The following is an 18,949-nucleotide window of genomic DNA, read 5'->3' as shown; positions in this document are numbered from 1 at the left end:
AAGTAAAACCATCATTTGATCCAGCAATCCCACTACTGGGTATCTACCCAGAGGAAAAGAAGCCATTATTCAAAAAAGATACTTGCACACGCATGTTTATAGCAGCACAATTCACAGTTGCAAAATCGTGGAACCAACCCAAATGCCCATCAATCAACGAATGGATAAAGAAACTGTGATATATATATATATAGGAATATATATATATATATATAGGAATATATATATATATATATATATATGAATACTGCCCAGCCATAAAAATGAATGAATGAATGAACAGCACTTGCAGTGACCTGGATGAGATTGCGGACTATAATTTTAAGTGAAGTAACTCAGGAGTGGAAAAATCAAACATCAGATGTTCTTGCTGATATTTGGGAGCTAAGTTATGAGGGCACAAAGAGCATTCAATGGACTTTGGGGATTTGCGGGGAAGGGTCGCGGGGAGCGAGGAATAAAAGGCTACAAATATGGTGCAGTGTATACTCCTCGGGTAATGGGTGCACCAAAATCTCACAAATCACCACTAAAGAACTTACTCATGTGAGCAAATACCACCTGTACCCTAAAAACTTATGGAAAAATAAATAAATAAAATGCAGAGAACTTACTTAGTGGGCCCAAATCAATAAATTCAGCCTGATCCAATTCTATGTTCCTTCCACCATTTTTCCCACAATGTTAATATCCATTCCCATGCCTGTTCTCCAGATTTCTGCTTATATAAATTAGAAAACTCAAGCAGTTCTTTTCAAGTGTAGTGCACCTCTTCATGGGCCACACTTTCAACCTCACCTCTAGGGTCCCACCAGGACTTTAGTCTAGTTATGTGTCTAGAAGTAAACAGAAGTGTTGGGTGTGGCTTCTGAGGAGAATCAACATTATCTTGCCTGACAACTGCCTCAGGGGAAACCATCACTGTTGCCTCAGGCAGAGCAATGTTTATCTCCTCAGACAAAGGTGGAAAGGCTGATGGCAGCGTGGGTCAGGGAGGGGATGTTGCCAGTACTGGGGATGGGGAAGCTGTTTCTTCTGGCAAAAAAGTTTATCAGAGTTTACAAATTCGGTGTCCCCCGCTTCATCAGGGTCCTCCCACACATCCCCATTCCAAGTTTCAGGGTCCTATTCTTTTCCAATCAATGCCTTCACTTCAACAGTAGACACCTGATGAGGCTGTGCATGCACCTTTCATTGCAAGTCAGCCACTCGCATGATAAGAGCTTGTGTCTGTTTTTCCACAATTTCAGCTCTTTCTCTACAGGAGATAAGACTCTCACTCAGGACAATCTTAATAGATTTAATGCTCAGTATCTGCTTCTGAAGCTGGGAGACAGAATATCTGAATTCATCATCTTCTTTCATCACTTTGTCCATTGAAGTTAGGAGCAACCAACCAGCTTCATTATGTTCCTTTGTTCTCCACATACGGTCAAATGCATTATGTATAGAGTCAATAAACTCCTTGCCTCTCACAAGTGGTGAGTCAAGAGTATCAAATGCATTTTTTTTTTTTTTAAGAGACGGAGTCTCACTCTGTTGCCCAGGCTGGAGTGCAGTGGTGCAATCTCAGCTCACTGCAACCTTTGTCTCCCAGGTTCAAGTGATTCTCCAGCCTCAACCTCCTGAGTAGCTGGGATTACAGTTGTGTGCCACGACACCCAATCTAATTTTTGTATTTTTAGTAGAGACAGGGTTTCACCATGTTGGCCAGGCTGATTTCAAACACTTGACCTCATGTGATCCACCTGCCTTGACAAATGCATTTATTTTGCAGACCTCTCTAAACAGTTCACACCAAGGACTATCAGTGTTCTCCATACTATTAGAAGTAGAGTCCTTAGCATTTTTGGGTCTAATCATATTAAGCAGCCAACTCCAGAAACCCCAAACCAACAAAAGAACTCCATTCTTAATATTCGGTTCCTCTAAAACCACTCCTGGTACTAAAATCTGTATTAGTCAGGGTTCTCTACAGGGACAGAAGAGGATATATATATATATATAAAATATTAATTCATAGGATCATAGGGTCCCACAATATGTTGTCTGCAAGCTGAGGAGCCAGGAGAGCCAGTCTGAGTCCCAAAACTGAAGAACTTGAAGTCTAATGTTTGAGGGCAGGAAGCATCCAGAATGGGAGAAATATGTAGGCTGGGAGGCTAGGCCAGTCTAGTCTTTTCACGATTTTCTGCCTGCTTTATATTCTAGTCCCACTGGCAACTGATTAGATGGTGCCCACCCACATTAAGGGTGGGTCTGCCTTTCCCAGCCCACTGACTCAAATGTTAATCTTCTTTGGCAGCACCCTCAGAGACACACCCAGGATCAATACTTTGCATCCTTCAATCCAATCAAGTTGGCACTCAGTATTAAGCATCACACCTACTTAAAAAGCCTTATTTTTAAACCCAGTCCCATTGGAAGTAAGGGTTTCAACATATGAATTTGGGTAGCGGGTAGAGAGACACAATTCAGGCAATAACACTGCTCTAATATGCTTGATGGATGGGATACTTTCCCAAAATAATAAGAGATTACCACTGGAGCATTCTTTCTCTATCTTCCTTTGGCATGAGGTCATCAGGATCTATATGAATGCTCTGGGATGGGGGTCTTTGTGTCTGCCTGTCTTGTCTTGGTTGGTGTATTTTACTCTTCTTTTTCTAGTTTCTTAAGTTTGAAATTGAGGTAATTGGTATGAGATCATTTTTTTTCTTTTCTAATATAACCATTTAAAAGCATAAATTTCTCTCTAAGCACTCATATCCCACAAAATTTTATGTGTCATCTATTAATTTTCATCCTGTTAAATATACTTTCTAATTTTTCTTGAGTCTTTTTCTTGGACCCATGGATTATTTGTGAGTTTTTTTTTCTTAATTTCCAAGTGTTTGTCAATGTTCCTGTTATACCTCTGTTATTGATTTCTAGTTTAATTATATTATAATTAGAGATTTAAATTATTATATTCTAAGCTTATGAAGGTCTTTTTATGACCTAGTATATGGTATACCCTGGTAAATCTTCCTTGTGCACTTGATGGAATGTATATTCTGCTGTTCTTGTTGGGTGGCATGTTCTATAAATACCAATGAGATACAGTTGGTTGATTGTATTATTCAGTTTTTCTACATTCTTATTTTCTATCTGAGTCTACTGATTCCTAAAAGAGGAATCTTGATGTCTCCAGCTAAATTTGTGGACTATTTTTATTTCATCTGTCATTTTTGTTTCATATACTTTGAAGATTTGTTGCTATGCAGTGACAAAAACCGCAATTAATTTTGCACCAAACTAATAGTTGTATACACATTGAAGATATTTCTGTCAGGATTAATTGACCCTCTTATTATTAGATAATATCCCTGTTTATCCCTTGCCACACTTTTCACTCCGAAGTATATTTTGTTTAATATTAATACAACCCCTCAGCTTTTTTTTTTTTTTTTTTCAGACAAAGTCTTGCTGTGTCGCCCAGGCTGGAGTACAGTGGTGTGATCTCAGCTCACTGCAAGCTCCGCCTCCCGGGTTCTCGCCATTCTCCTGCCTCAGCCTCCCGAGTAGCCGGGACTACAGGCGCCCATTACAGCGCCCGGCTAATTTTTTGTATTTTTAGTAGAGACGGGGTTTCACCGTGGTCTCGATCTCCTGACCTCGTGATCCACCGGCCTCGGCCTTCCAAAGTGCTGGGATTACAGGCGTGAGCCACCGTGCCCGGCCGGCCCCTCAGCTTTTGATTAGAGTAAGCACTATATATTATTTTCAAACGTTTGCTTTAAACCCACCTATATCATTAAAGTGAATTCCTTTGAGACAGCATATAGTTGATTCATTTTTTGTTGATTCTGATCATCTCTGTGTTTTATTGAATGTTTTTAGGCCATTTATATTTTATGTCATTATTTATATGTTTGGCTTTAGTTCTACTATTTTATTATTTATTTTCTGTTACTTTCCTCTGTTAATTTTTTTCTTTGTTTTTCCTCTCTTGCCTTCTTTTCAGCTATTTTGAGTTATCTGAATACTTTTAGTACTCCATTTAAATGCATCTATTGTGTTTCTTTCTTTTCTTTTTTATTGTACTATTTCTATGGATTGAATGTGTCCCCTTCAAAATTCAAAATTATTTAATAAGTTGAAACTTAATCCTCACTGTGTTGTTATTATGAGGTGGGGCCTTCTGGGAAGGGATAAAGTCATGAGAACTTTGCACTCATGCATACATTAGTGCCTTATAAAAGGGCTGGAAGGAACTAGCTTAGGCCCTGCCTTTGTGTGCCTTTTGTCACAAAAAGACATAGCATTTGTCCCCTCCAATGAATATAGCAACAAGGCACCATCTTGGAAGTAGAGAGCAGCCCTCACCAGACATTGAACCTGCCAATACTTTCAGCCTCCAGATCTGGGAAAAGCAAATTTCTGTTCTTTATAAATTACCCAGTCTCAAGTATTTTCTTATAGCAGCACAGCAGACTATGACACTGTATAGTTTTATCATGATTAGTCTAAGGATTGTACTAAACATACTTAAATTTGTGCTGTATACTTAGAATCAATATTTTATCACATCAAATTGAATGTAGAAACTTTCTAAACATAAGTTATTTTACCCTCCACTTTTTATATTGTAGTTTTAAAAAATATATTACATTTACATACATTGAAAATCCTATCAAACGTTATCATAGTTTTTTACTTTGAACATGAAACATATTTTTAAAAACTCAAGAAGCGATTAGTAATTTTTTATATTTACACAGATTTTAACCATTTGTGCTGTTCCTTCTTGATTCTCGATGTTTTAAGTTTCCATGTGGGGTCATTTCTATTTCATCTGAATAATTTCCTTTAGCAGTTCTTTACAAGCATATCTGCTGGCACTGAATTCTCTTAGTTTTCCTTCTTAGAAGAATGTATTTACCATACATTTATTCCTGAAAGATATTTTTGCTGGGGACAGAATTCTGAATTAACAGGTCTCTTTTTGCCAAACATTTTAAAAATTTTGTGCTACTTACTTCTGGCCTCCATGGTATCTATGAGGAATCTGCTGTCATTCAAATAATTGTTTCTCTTTAAGTAATGTGTTGTTTTTCTTGGGCTCGTTTCAAGGTTTGTTTGTTTTTTTTTTCTCTTGGTTTAGTTTTTAGTAATTTAATTATGGTGTGTCTAAGAATAGATTTGTCAGGATTTATCCTTTTGGAGGTTTTCTGAGCTTTGGGATTTGTAGCTTTCACCATAACAGGACATTTTCAGCCATTATTTCTTTCTCTTTTTTTTTTAACTTTTATTTAAAGTTCAGGTGTACAAGTGCAGGTTTGTTACATAGGTAAACTTCTGTCGAGGGGGTTAATTTTATGGATTATTTCATCACCCAGGGATTAAGCCTAGTACCCATTAGTTATTTTTCCAGATCCTCTCCCTCCTCCCACCCTCCACCCTCTGATAATCCCCAGTGTCTGTTGTTCCCGTCTATATGTCCATGTGTTCTCATCATTTAGCTCCCACTAATAAGAACCTGTGATATTTAGTTTTCTGTTCCTATGTTAGTTTGCTAAGGATAGTGGCCTCCAGCTTCATCCATGTCCCTGCAAAGGACATGATGTTATTGTTGTTGTTGTTGTTGTTGTTGTTGTTGTTTTTGAGATGGATCTTGCTCTGTCGCACAGGCTGGTGTGCAGTGGTGCAATCTCGGCTCACTGCAATCTCCGCCTCCCTGGTTGGAATGATTCTCCTGCCTCAGCCTCCTGAGTAGCTGGGATTACAGGTGCCCACCACCCTGCCCAGCTAATTTTGATCTTGTTCTTTTTTATATTCAGCCATTATTTCCTCAAAATGTTCTACATCACACTTTAGCACCTCTCCTTCTGGAACTCTAATGACATGAATGTTAAAACTCTGGGGCCTCACTGATTCTGATAGTTTTTTTAAAATTGTTTTTCAATCTCTTTTTCCTTTTCTTCAAATTGGATAATTGTTTTTGATCTGAATATAAAAGTCCATGCACATTAAAACACGAAGAATTGGGAATAAGCATTGCTACCCCAACAGCTTCAATTTGTGTGTAACTATCAGAAATTCTGTCCCATAAATGTTGATTATGCTTATGATGTCTTGCCTTAAAATTACAAGTGCCATACATTCATTATCCATACCCTATATATTGGTATACAGACATTTGTGTCTGAAAGGATTTCTAGAACTTTTCTGTTTTGTTTCTTCATAAGAATTATTAGGCATGTCCTCTACTAGACTGTTCTGTTTATGTCACACCCCCACAGCATCTGGTTTACAGTTACATCTGATAATTTTTCTTCTTCCCTTTGAATATACATCGAAGACCCTCTTTAGGAGGTCATCAGCATTCCTTTAAAACAGGCTCAGATGTGAGATGCACTCAGTCACTTGCTGGTGGCTCATTCTTTAGGTATGGGGTTGATTCAAACCCAAGAGTCCTTAGAATGAACGACCTTTTCCTAAGAAAATGAGCAGCTGGAATAAAGCTCTGCTGTTTTTCTTTAGGTGACCTTTGGGTTCTTGCTGAATCAGTTTTTCCTCTGTGCCCCTATTTCCCCAGCTTCACAGCATCACAAATATTCCAGTATTAACAGGCACTCAGCTTCAAGTAAAGTTCGTGCTGATTTTTTACACATTTATTACTCAAGTCCTTGCCATCTCTCTGGCTATCAAAGGAATAAAACTGCTTGGGGAGGTTATTGGGTTAAATGAAGTAAAGGCGAGTTGTTCTGCCACAGAAAGTGAACAAGGACAATTAGTGTTGAAACATGTGGGAGTGAGGCAGGAAAATTGCTGTTGTAGTCAGAGGTGTAGTCAAGATCTGATAAAAACTGCAGTGCCAGGTGATGACTACTCCTTGGTAAGATGTGTACGTGGGTGTGTATATACAGAATAGTTGGTGGGGGAGCATCTTGATGGGGACAAAAGTGACAGGTATCCTTTTCTGACTTTTTTCTGATGATTCACCGATAAGAACCAGCTTTAACAAAATTTATCAAAAGAGAATAGCTCTCTGGAATGAAGATTACAGAAGTCTAAGAGGCAAAAATAAAAAACCTAACTTTGATTTCTTTATGAACAAAGAAGAGTGGAAAGGATTAATTTCTGAATGAGTTTTAGCAGAGTGTTGAAATGAGGGTGCAAGAATGTTAGAAGTCAGTGGGACTGCCTTAGGGCTAGCAATATATGTGCATTGCTGACCTAGAAGTCACTTGGTTAAAAGTAAGAACTCCTTCAGTTTTAGAAAAACCAACACAAACAGGCTTATGGAAAAAGGGGAATTTATTGACTTACAAAATGGAGAGGTTAGGAGGTCGTCTAATTACAGTCACAGCTGGATTCAGGGTACAGCAATGTGATAAGGACTTGATTCTTTGCAATCTCTCAGCTTTGCAAACAACTTTGTTGATTTCATTCTCAGACAGGCTCTCACCTCAAGGTCTAAAGATAACTTCCCCAGCTTCTGACTTTAAATCCTTTTTGTTTCAGTCCAATGGGGAAGAACAAGAGTTTCTTTCCTACGATACTAATCAGTTGAATCCATGTCATTCTTAAGCCATTTACTGTAACCAAGAGAATGCAAGTCCAGGTCACAAGTGTTGTCCCCGAATGCGAGGTGAAATTCTGAAACTGGAAGCACAGAGACTAAAGGTGGGGACTGTGGTGGTTTTCCAGAAAGAAATTGGGGTATGATTACCAGAAGAAGGTAACAATATGCTGGCGTCAACTAGCAGAAATATCTCCAATATAGATGGTGAATGAAATGCCAGTTTTCCTTATTCAGGCCTCTGAGAAGGACGACCATTTTCGGGTAGCTCGAAATTTAAATGATGCGAAACAGTTTTACCTGGCAGTTAATCATATGACACAAGAGCCCATTCGAACTGGGTTTGTTAGAGACTTGTGAGTTAAAAATCACTTACATTAAGTAAGTGATTAGTATCAAGGCCACCACATGTGCTTCTCTGAGATTTGAGACTGGTAGCTCAAAGAGTACAGATCAATATTGGGAAGAAGAGAAACAGTAAAATGATTAGAGAACTTACAATCAAATTTCCAGGGTTACACTGAATAGGCATGCCAAACTCTCACACCTGTTGCCAATTTTATGGAGTATAAAGAAGGTAGTGATCTTTAGTTTCCCCTCTCCCTAGGAAAGTAGACAGTGCCAGGATACTGGCTAAGGGTTTCTTAGAACTGAAAATCATGAGGCATATCTTGAATTATTTACATGTATAGCCCAGGTTTTCCAGGCCACACTAGCCTAGGGGTAAGAATCGGATTGTGTAAAAGCTACAAAAACAGCATTTCTATCACTTTTCTTCCATTCACTTTGGAGAAACCCAGTATCATTTAAATTTATGGAGTACCAGTTATCTCAGGGAGTTTCTAGGAATCTCATTTATGCCCAGAGAATGAGCCATCCTGGCTGTCATGTATGCATGTAATTTCCCATCTTTTCTGTTTTGCTTCATGTGGTAATGTTGCAAATAGTTGGCAATGCTAAACATTGAAAACAATGCCACCAGCGTCCCCGGAGGACACCAATGCTGTTATTTTGTTGATATGTACACTAAGACTCTAAGATATAAGGCTAAGACGACTGAAGTTTACCCAAAATGTACCAATGTCCAGTATTGAATACAATGAAAGAGTTGCCAGTGCCTTTGTCATTGCCAGTACTTCTTTTGCTGGTATTTTTAGAGCTACTTACAATGAGAATGCCTTGTCTCATAGGGTCAAGCATCACATATAGTTGAATATTAGCCTTAAAGCACTGGGGCTGTGATGGAAGACATCCTGATTGACAGACGCTCCACTACGATTAGAATCTCTCTCTTCTGCTTTTCACAATTTCTTCTCCTTTTCTTCAACACTGAAGCATTTTCTTTGGATCAATAATTTAGGCCTTGACTCTCTGTTCCCATAGGGCAATGTCATATTTCTAACGCTGGAAATAGTAAACAAGCTTATATCAGACCAACCCTCCCAAGGAAGGCAACCAGAAAAATTTAAATTATACACACACAAACATATACATTAAACCAAGACTTAAGGGAAGCTCAGAGAGGTGAGCTTTACTTTCAGCACCTCCTTTTCCTTCAGTGCATTTGCTGACTCTTGATTAGAAGCTGAAAAGGCTGAGAACCAGAGCAGAGATATTTTGAGAGTTTGACAGGGCTGGGGAAACAAAAATTGTAGTTTGGTGTCTGTCAGAGTATAGCAGGACCCAGTTGGACTTTCAGTTGTGGCCTTTAGAGGACTATACCCCGGAGTAAGAGTAAACCAGAAATACAGTAGCCCAGAAAAAGACTGAAACCTATCCTTGAATCAACTCAAACTTTGCCCCTAGCCTAAGTATCAGCAAAGAGACTGAGAAGCTGAGCAAAACGTTTTGCCCACTTATGCTTCTGGGGAGATGTAAACTGAAGTTTAGGAAGGGCCTTGAAACCACCTCAGGCTTTCACTTGGTGCCCTGGAAGAACTACATTTTTAAGAGAAAGTGTGAATAAGAAATAAATTATTCTTCAGAAAAGGTAGAAACACAGTCTGAAATAAACTGAATCACTAATTGAATTAAGGTAATTCAGCCTTAGCATCACCTTACCTGCCATTAGTAAAAGCAAATCTTTTTTATGGGAAAATTACATGGTCCAGACACTCAAATTATCTCTAATTTTTGATGCATTATGTCAAGCATTCAATAAAATATACTAGTCATATCATAAGACAAGACAAAGTAATCAAAATCAGAAAACAGGACACTTGAAAGAGATCTAAAGGAGATATAGATACTGGACCTAAAATAACTGTGATTAAAGTATGTAAGAAATTACACAATAAAACAGAAGATATCACCTTCTAACTACAATGTATAAAATGAAACAAATAGAAAATTAAAACTGAAAAATGCAATAACTAAAATAAAAAACTCAACAGGCCAGGCACAGTGGCTCATGCCTGTAATCCCAGCATTTTGGGAGTCCAAGGCCAATGAATCATTTGAGGTCAGGAGTTCAATACCAGCCTGGTTAACATGGCCAAAACCCGTCTCTACTAAAAATACAAAAATTAGCTGGGTATGGTAGCGGGTGCCTGTAATCCCAGCTACTCGGGATGCTGAGGCAGGAGAATCACTTGAACCCGAGAGGTGAAGGTTGCAGTGAGCTGGGATTGCACCACTGCGCTTGAGCCTGGGTAACAGAAACAGACTTTGCCTCAAAACAAACAAACAAAAAAGAACTCAATGGATGGATTCAACACCAGATTATAATCTAGCATTGGCAAACTTTTTTTATAGAGGTCAGATAGTAAATGTTTTAGGATTTGCAGGTCATATTCAGTCTCTGTGTCATACTCTCAATCTGTTCTTTCACAATTCTTTAAATGGAAATAACATGCTTAGCTTCTAGGCTGTGCAAAAATAGGCTGTGGGTTAGATTTGGCCCGTAGGCAGTAGTTTGTTAACACTTGGAGTAGATACAGTCAAAGAGGAGATTAATGAATTGGAATATAGGTCAGAAGAAAAGAGCCAGACTGAAGCAGAAGGTGAAGAAATGATTGAAAATGCAGGAAAGCCATCAGAGAAATGCAAATCAAAACCACAATGAGATACCTTCTCACACCAGTTAGAATGGCAATCATTAAAAAGTCAGGAAACAACAGGTGCTGGAGAGGATGTGGTGAAATAGGAACACTTTTACACTGTTGGTGGGATTGTAAACTAGTTCAACCATTATGGAAAACAGTATGGCGATTCCTCAAGGATCTAGAACTAGAAGTACCATATGACCCAGCCATCCCATTACTGGGTATATACCCAAAGGATTATAAATCATGATGCTATAAAGACACATGAACACTTATGTTCATTGCAGCACTATTCACAATCGCAAAGACTTAGAGTCAACCCAAATGTCCATCAGTGACAGACTGGATTAAGAAAATGTGGCACATATATACCATGGAATACTATGCAGCCATAAAAAAGGATGAGTTTGTGTCCCTTGTAGGGACATGGATGCAGCTGGAAGCCAGCATTCTCAGCAAACTATCACAAGAACAGAAAACCAAACACCGCATGTTCTCACTCATAGGTGGGAACTGAACAGTGAGATCACTTGGACTTGGGAAGGGGAACATCACACACCGGGGCCTATTATGGGGAGGGGGGAGGCAGGAGGGATTGCATTGGGAGTTACACCTGATGTAAATAACGAGTTGATGGGTGCTGACGAGCTGATAGGTGCAGCACACCAACATGGCACAAGTATACATATGTAACAAACCTGCACGTGATACACATGTACCCTAGAACTTAAAGTATAATAATAATAAAAAAGAAAGAAAGAAAATGCAGGAAAAAAAGAGAGGATATGATTTTCTAAATGTGCAGTATTATATATAACTGATGTTCCAGAAAAAGTAGAGAGAGTGGGGAAGAGTCAATATTTAAATAAATAATGGCCTAAAATTTTACAAGATTCATTAATACAATCATCTGAAAGACTAAAGAAGCAATAAAAGCTCTCAATCAAGATAAATAAAAAGGAAACATGTGATCATACTATGATAAATGATGAAAACGAAAGACTAAGAGAGAATCATAGAAACATCTGGGATGGGGAGTAGAGACATTATTTTTAAAGAAGCAACAGTACCCTGTAATCCCAGCACTTTAGGAGGCCGAGATGGGCGGATCACGAGGTCAGAAGATGGAGACCATCCTGGACAACACAATGAAACCCCATCTCTACTAAAAATACAAAAATTAGCTAGGCATGGTGGCACACACCTGTAATCCCAGCTACTTGGGAGGCTGAGGCAGGAGAATCGCTTGAACCCGGGAGTTGGAGGTTGCAGTGAGCCAAGATTGCCACTACACTCCAGTTTGGCAACAGAACAAGACTCCATCTCAAAAAAAAAAAAAAAAAAAAAAAAGCAACAGTATCACTAACAACTGCCTTGTGAATAGAACCATGGAAGCCAGAAATTAGAAATTAGTGGACTGATATTCTCAACAGACTGAAAGAACGTAACTGCCAACCAAGATTTCAAGAGTCAAGGAAATTATTTTTCTGGAAGGAAGGAAAAATAAAGTCATTTTATGACAAACAAAAATTGACAGAGTTCAATGCTTGAAGGCCCATGCAAAAAACAATGGTAAAGAAAATTATTCAGGTAGAAGGAAAATCATAGCTGATTGAAGCAAAGGAACGCAGGAAAGAATAAAGAGCAATGGAAAGGGTATATATGTAGGTACACCTACATAAATATTGATTTGTTAAAAGTAAATAAAATTACTTATGTTTAAACCATATATATAATAAAAATATTTGATCTTCCTTTTAAAAGGAGTAAGGTAGAACCATGAGAGAAAGAAGGGGCATAAATGGAATTAAAATGTTCTAAGGTCCTTATATTGTCCAGGAACTGGTAAAAGTACTTTATAAAAGCAACTTATATAAAACTTTAATATGTCACAAATGCATCTTGCATTCTCCCAGGCAGCAGTTCTCAATTACTTTTGGTTTCAGAAAAACTTCACATTTGAAAAAAAATTGAGGATATCAAAGAGCTTTTTTTCAGAGAGAGAGAGATATATATATATTATTATTATTAGACATTAAAACAAAGAAATGTTAAAAATATTTATTGTCATTTAAAAATAATTGTGAACTCATTATGTCAACAGAAATAAAATTTCTACAAAAACTAACTATATTTTCTAAAATTAAAAAAATGTTTTGAAGAGTGGCATTGTGTTACCTTGTTACAAGTCTCGTTAATGCTGGGCTTAATAGAAGACAGTTGGATTCTCATATTTGCTTTTGGATTCAGTCTCTTGCTATATATTGACTTTGTAGAAGAATATGAAAAATATCTGACTTCATGTAGAGATGTAGTTTTCAAAAGGGAATGTTCTAATAGGCTTATCTGATAACTGTTGCTAGTTTCCTTAGATATGACACCAAAATGCAACAGGTGATTTTTTTAACATCTATTTTAAGTTCAGGGGTACATGTGCAGGTTTTTTATATAGGTAAAATTGTGTCATGGCATTTTGTTGTAAAGATTATGTTGTCACCCAGGTATTAAGCCTAGTACCCAGTAGTTATTTTTCCTGATCCTCTTTCTCCTCCCACCTCCCATCCTGAAGTAGGCCCCAGTGTGTGTTGTTCCTCTCTATGTGTCCATGTGTTCTCATCATTTAGCTCCCGCTTATAAGTGAGAACATGTGGTATTTGATTTCCTGTTCCTGTTAGTTTGCTAAGGACAATGGCATCTAGCTCCATCCATGTTGCTGCAAAGGACGTGATCTTGTTCTTTTCTATGACTGCGTAGTATTCCGTGGTGTATATGCACCACATTTTCTTTATCCAGTCTATCATTGATGGGCATTTATGTTGATTCCATATCTTTGCTATTATCAATAGTGCTGCGGTGAATGTATGTGTGCATGTGTCTTTATAACAGAACAATTTATATTCCTTTGGGTATATACCCAGTAATGGGACAGTGGGGTCGAATGGTATTTCTGCTTTTAGGTCTTTGAGTAATTGCCATGCTGTCTTCCACAATGATTGAACTAGTTTACACTCCCACCAACAGTGTATAAGCATTCATTTTACTTAGCAACCTCACCAGCATCTGCTTTTCTTTTGAGTTTTTCATTATAGCCATTCTGACTGGTGTGAGATGGTATCTCATTGTGGTGTTGATTTGCATTTCTCTAATGATCAGTGATGGTGAGCATTTTTCATATGATTGTTTGTTGCCTGTATATTTTAAAGTTTCTTTGCAACATGGAATCTGAAACCATATCTATAAACTTCCCACACTGTGTTACATTAAAATCCATTAATCTGTCTTGCCCTTTAAATATGTTTTTTTAACCCATATATGATTTTGTAACATCACACTCTGGTCTTTTGAAAAATATTGGTTCCTCACCCAGGCTGGAGTGCTGTGGCGCGATCTCAGTTCACTGCAAACTCCACCTTCAGGGTTGGGGTGATTCTCCTGCCTCAGCCTCCCGAGTGGCTGGGATTGCAGGCATGCACCACCACGTTGGGTTGATTTTTGTATTTTTAGTTGAGAGAGGGGTTCACCATGTTCTTCAGGCTGGTCTCTCTCAAACTCTTGGCTTCAGGTGATCTGCCCACCTTGGCCTCCCTGAGTACTGGGATTGCAGGTGTGAGCCACCACACCCGGCTGTCATGTAAAACTAAAACATTTGTTATGATTTTAGGCTGGGCACGGTGGCTCATGCTGTGGTCCCAGCATTTTGGGAGGCTAAGGCAGAAGGATCACTTGAGACTAGGGGTTCAAGGCCAGCCTGGGCAACACAGAGAGACCCTTATCTCTACCAAAAATACAAAAAATTAGCCAGGCATGGTGGTGCATGCCTGTAATCCCAGCTACCCAGGAGGCTGAGGTGGGAGGATTGACTGAGCTTGGGAGGTTGAGGCTGCAGTGAGCTGTGATCCCACCACTGCACTCTAGCCTGGGAGACAGAGTGAGACCTTGCCTCAGATAATTAAGTAAATTTGTTAATGCTTAAAACAAAATAAAGAAAAAAGAAAGGAAAAAAGAAAAATATTGGTTCCTGGGGTTATGCAGATCTTCCAAATGATGATACATTTTAGGATACAATATCAAAAAAAAAAAAAAGCAAATTAGTTAATATTTCCAGTAATCTCATCACAAATCTTTAAGTATTAGGAAGCTCTAATGCTCACTGTGGTGAATACGAGTTTTACAGAAAGCCAATATTTGCTTGAAAGCAATGAATGCTGTCAGATGTTTCCTTTGAAGTGACAGGCTCACTTTGTTCATTTTTGAGAAATATCTGCAAAATACTCAAGTCTGAATAAACCATAGTTTGTCTCTCATTCTTTCAATTAAAGTGGTGTTCTATGAAAAATAAGACTTTTCAGTTTGCAATTCAAATAAATGTACAATACTTTTCCTCCATTCAATCATCATACTTAGAAATATATCAGAAGTGCTTGATGTGGACTTCTTATTTTTGGTAAGAGACTATTAACATGTGTATTCAAAAATTAATATTTGGTAAAAATTAACTGCTTCATCGAGTACACCACTGCTTTTGTAGCATCAGTGCAAATGTCAACATAGTCAAAAATACAACTTACTTTTTCTTATTATTACAAAAATAGTTTTGACCTTGTGGGTCCCCTTATCTATGGCCATACTACCCTGAATGCTCCCGAACTTGGAAGCTAAGCAGGATTGGGCCTGGTTAGTACTTGGATGGGAGACCTTGTGAGGATCCCTTAAAGAGTCTCAGGAACTGGCAGAGATCTGTATACCATATTTTGAGTACCACTACTCTGAGAGAACTATTGAAATAATAATAAATGAATGTATAACTAACCCAGGTGCGGTGACTCATGCCTGTAAACCCAGCACTTTGGGAGGCTGAGGCGGGCAGATCCCTTGAGGCCAGGAGTTTGAGACCAGCCTGGGCAACATGGCAAAACCCTGTCTCTACTAAAAATACAAAAATTAGCTGGGAATGGTGACATGCGCCTTTAGTAATCCCAGCTACTTGGGAGGCTGCGGCAGAGGAATCGCTCCAACTTGGGAGGCAGAGGTGTGGTGAGCCGAGATCATGCCACTGCACTCCAGCCTGGGTGACAGAATGAGACTCTGTCTCAAAAAAAATGTATAACTAACAATCTTATACAGGGATAAAGAGGAATTAAAAATAGTAAGGCAAGAAAGGAGAGGAAAAAAATGTATGTGCATAGGTAGAACACAGAGTAAAAGGATAAATTTAAGCCCTTAAGGTAAGTTCATTCCTTGGGCTTCAATGCAAGTAGATTCTGACACGTACTCCTAATGATTCTATGTTCCCAGACAGACTTGAATCTTAGTTTGAGCAGAATTTATATTTAATCTTAGATTCCTGCTTCAAATAAGAATGCATGGCGGAAACTAAGACCATTGCTTAAAATTATTTGAACAACAGGTTTAGAAAGGAATGTTATGAGGAAATAACAACCCTTACTTTGCTAAATGGAGAAGGCAACTCACAACAATTTGAGAATGGATATTCAACCCTGTAGATGGAGATCAAAGATGCACACAGAATAAGTCCAAGACAGGAAAATCTTTTGGGTACATAGCCTCCCAAGTTTCAGGAGAAACTTGAGATTAGCATATTCATTTGCTTTATATTCTAAAGCAAATTCAAGGACAAACAGGGGGAGGAAAGGTGGCATCCTCTTAATTACCTTTCCCCAAAGACCAACTGTCTAGTTCACTGGCCTAGACACTGCTAGAATTCATCAATAGTATCTTTACCATCCATCTCAGGTATGTCTATCTCATTGATTGGTTGTCCATCAAATCTGAATCTAATCTATCTCATTGACAGACTATGTCTCTCAAAATATGCCTTCATTAGTTTACTGAGAGATGTTTGTCAATTTATTTAGAGTTGAATCACAGATCCATCATAGAATTATAACATAGTGGAGTTGGAAGTGACCTTTGCAGTCTTTTCTTCTAACCTCCTACCTAACAGGTAAATCTCCTCTATAGTCTCCATGCCTAGGGGTCATTCAGTAAGTCCTTAGATAGATCTGGGAGCTCACTAACATGTAAAACAGGCTTTTTCGATTATAATCAGCTCCATTTCTTTGTAAATTCTCCTTATATTGAACCAGGACTCCTTAGATTTTTCATCACACTCTAAGTTCCCATCCTAATTTTCTACCTCTTAGCAGAATAAGCTTACGTTTTTTGCAGATGGCCAACTACTTTGGGATTAATGTAGTAATTCTCTATTTTTCACCCTGTATTCAAATTTTCATTAGAAAAATGGGTACAGATGCCTCCGGTAGGGGACCTTGAAGTCTCTGGTTGGGGGTGAGGAATAGAGAAACACATGCATATTTTAAACATTATGGTAGTGGACATAGTTTAATGGGCACCTAACACCCTTTATCTCCATTCCTACTTTATAACACATCCCTGATTTTGTTCAGATGTCCATCATCCACTCTCCAATCACACTAACCCAAGTGACCCAGAGGAAAGTGGTCTTGTCCTGAGCACTAGGAGTGAATCTTGATTACCTAAGTCAATCAAGGTAATCCAAATGTCTTTGACAGTGACCAGTTCAGAAACAAAAATTAAGCTAATAAATGCATACCATACACCTAGCAACTATTACTGATACAGTGGAATGTGACTTTGAACTAATTGGCCTGAAAGGAAGTACTTTTTGTTTTATGGCTGAGAGAAACATTTTTCTCTCTCTGTCACTGAAAATGAACAGGAAGGATATTTCCTCAGTGGCTTTAGGAAGTCATCTTCCATGAAGAAAGTCAGTCTGGGACCTGTGTACACGTACAGAGAAGGACTGAGCTGAGAGAAGTGGAGAAAAATAGAACTGGGAACTTGATTGTACCATGCCCAGAGTCCAAACTATTTGGGGGCTTCCAGTCATGTGTAATTAAAATTGTTATTATTTGACTTAGTTTATGTTGGCTTTGCTGTTTCTTGCAAACCAAGATATACTAATACAACCATCTACTCCCTCAAGGTGAAGCTTCTGACACTTATGGAGGATTGCAGGGTTTGTTTTATTTGGTTGGTGCAAGTGGTCTAGAAATTGAGATAAATGGATTAAAAAAGGTTTACTGAGGCAGAGAACCAATTATAAACAGGGACTTTGGTTATAACTCTAGATAATTTTCATTGGCCCAGTGTTAGGGAAGGAAAATAGCATTACTTGAATGCCTATTATGTGCCAGGCACTTTCCAATATTTGAAGACACTTAATCCTCATGGTAACCCTGTGAAGGAGGTACAAGTTTGCCTGTAGAAAGTGAGGCTTACTGAGGTTAAATGCATAGCCCAAGGTCATACAGCTCATAGGTGGTAGAGTTAAAATCCAATCTTAATCAAGTTAGCTACAAATCTAGTGCTGTTTCTGCTACATCCTTGGCAGACAATTCTTTCCAGATAATTTGAGTCTCTAAACCAGAGAAAGCCATCCAAAGCCTTAGACCAATCCTCTTCTATAATGGTGGTATTATGTAGTTGTTAAAAGCATGGACTCACACCGACATTGGCTTAAATTTTGATACCAATTATTCAGCTCCATTTCTTATAAAGTTGTTCTTTGCACTAAGGCAAGCTGGCACCATTCAATATCTTTTTGACCTCTCTGACTTTCAATTTTTCTCCTTTGCAAAATAAAGATAATATCTTCATTGTTGTTGGGAAGTTTAATGAGATAATGTCTTTAAAGTTCCTAGAATATAAGTGCAACGGTGAATCAACAGTCAGATGGTATGAGTTGTCTGCCATGGAGGGGAGGAGTATTTTATCACTTATTTTTTTATCATGTTAAAGTCATTGTAGTAATAGTCAATGTTATTTGTTTCAAATCCTCTATAGGTACTTTATCACATTATTGCCAGCACTGGGGGCAGACCAATGTTAAAACGCTGCATTTGGCAGGTATCTCTGTGAGTGCCTGCCATCTATTTATATTCTTCAAAAACAGGAAGAATTTTACAGTGAGGACAGGAAATTTAAACAAACTTAGTCTTTACAACTCAGCTTAGAAGGCATTCATTCCATTGGGCATAGCCTTTGGATTAGATTATTAGTTGGGTCTTTCAAAATAAAAATAATATAGCTGGCATATTAGAAAGAAAGCACTGTGTATCAGAATGGATGTTATTTTCCCTCCCAAACATGGGATCCTACAGATGAGATTTGTTCAACATTTCACAATGCTTACAGAGGTGAGCAGGGAGAGCTTAATCTCAGTGAATCTTCCTGACAACCTGTGAAGTAATGGTGGGAGGTAAGGTTATACGATCAATTTTTCTGAGGAACAAACATATTTGTAGATGAAGTTTAAGTCCTTGGCAATGGGAGA

The 18,949-nt window shown here is 38.3% G+C and overlaps 1 long non-coding RNA gene across 1 annotated transcript in view; it reads right to left on the bottom strand.

Annotated features, from left to right (window-relative positions):
• Window positions 1–8,195: 8,195 nt before the first annotated feature.
• The window catches only part of LOC135969214 (uncharacterized), a 120,951-nt gene continuing 110,197 nt past the window's right edge, over window positions 8,196–18,949 (bottom strand). The window contains exon 5 of the long non-coding RNA XR_010584351.1: window positions 8,196–8,971. This is a non-coding gene — a long non-coding RNA (uncharacterized lncRNA). The remainder of the gene's footprint in view (window positions 8,972–18,949) is intronic.

This window comes from Macaca fascicularis, chromosome X, assembly GCF_037993035.2.
Source record: "Macaca fascicularis isolate 582-1 chromosome X, T2T-MFA8v1.1".
NCBI classification, from domain to species: domain Eukaryota; kingdom Metazoa; phylum Chordata; class Mammalia; order Primates; family Cercopithecidae; genus Macaca; species Macaca fascicularis.
This window is presented reverse-complemented; position numbering and strand designations above follow the sequence as displayed.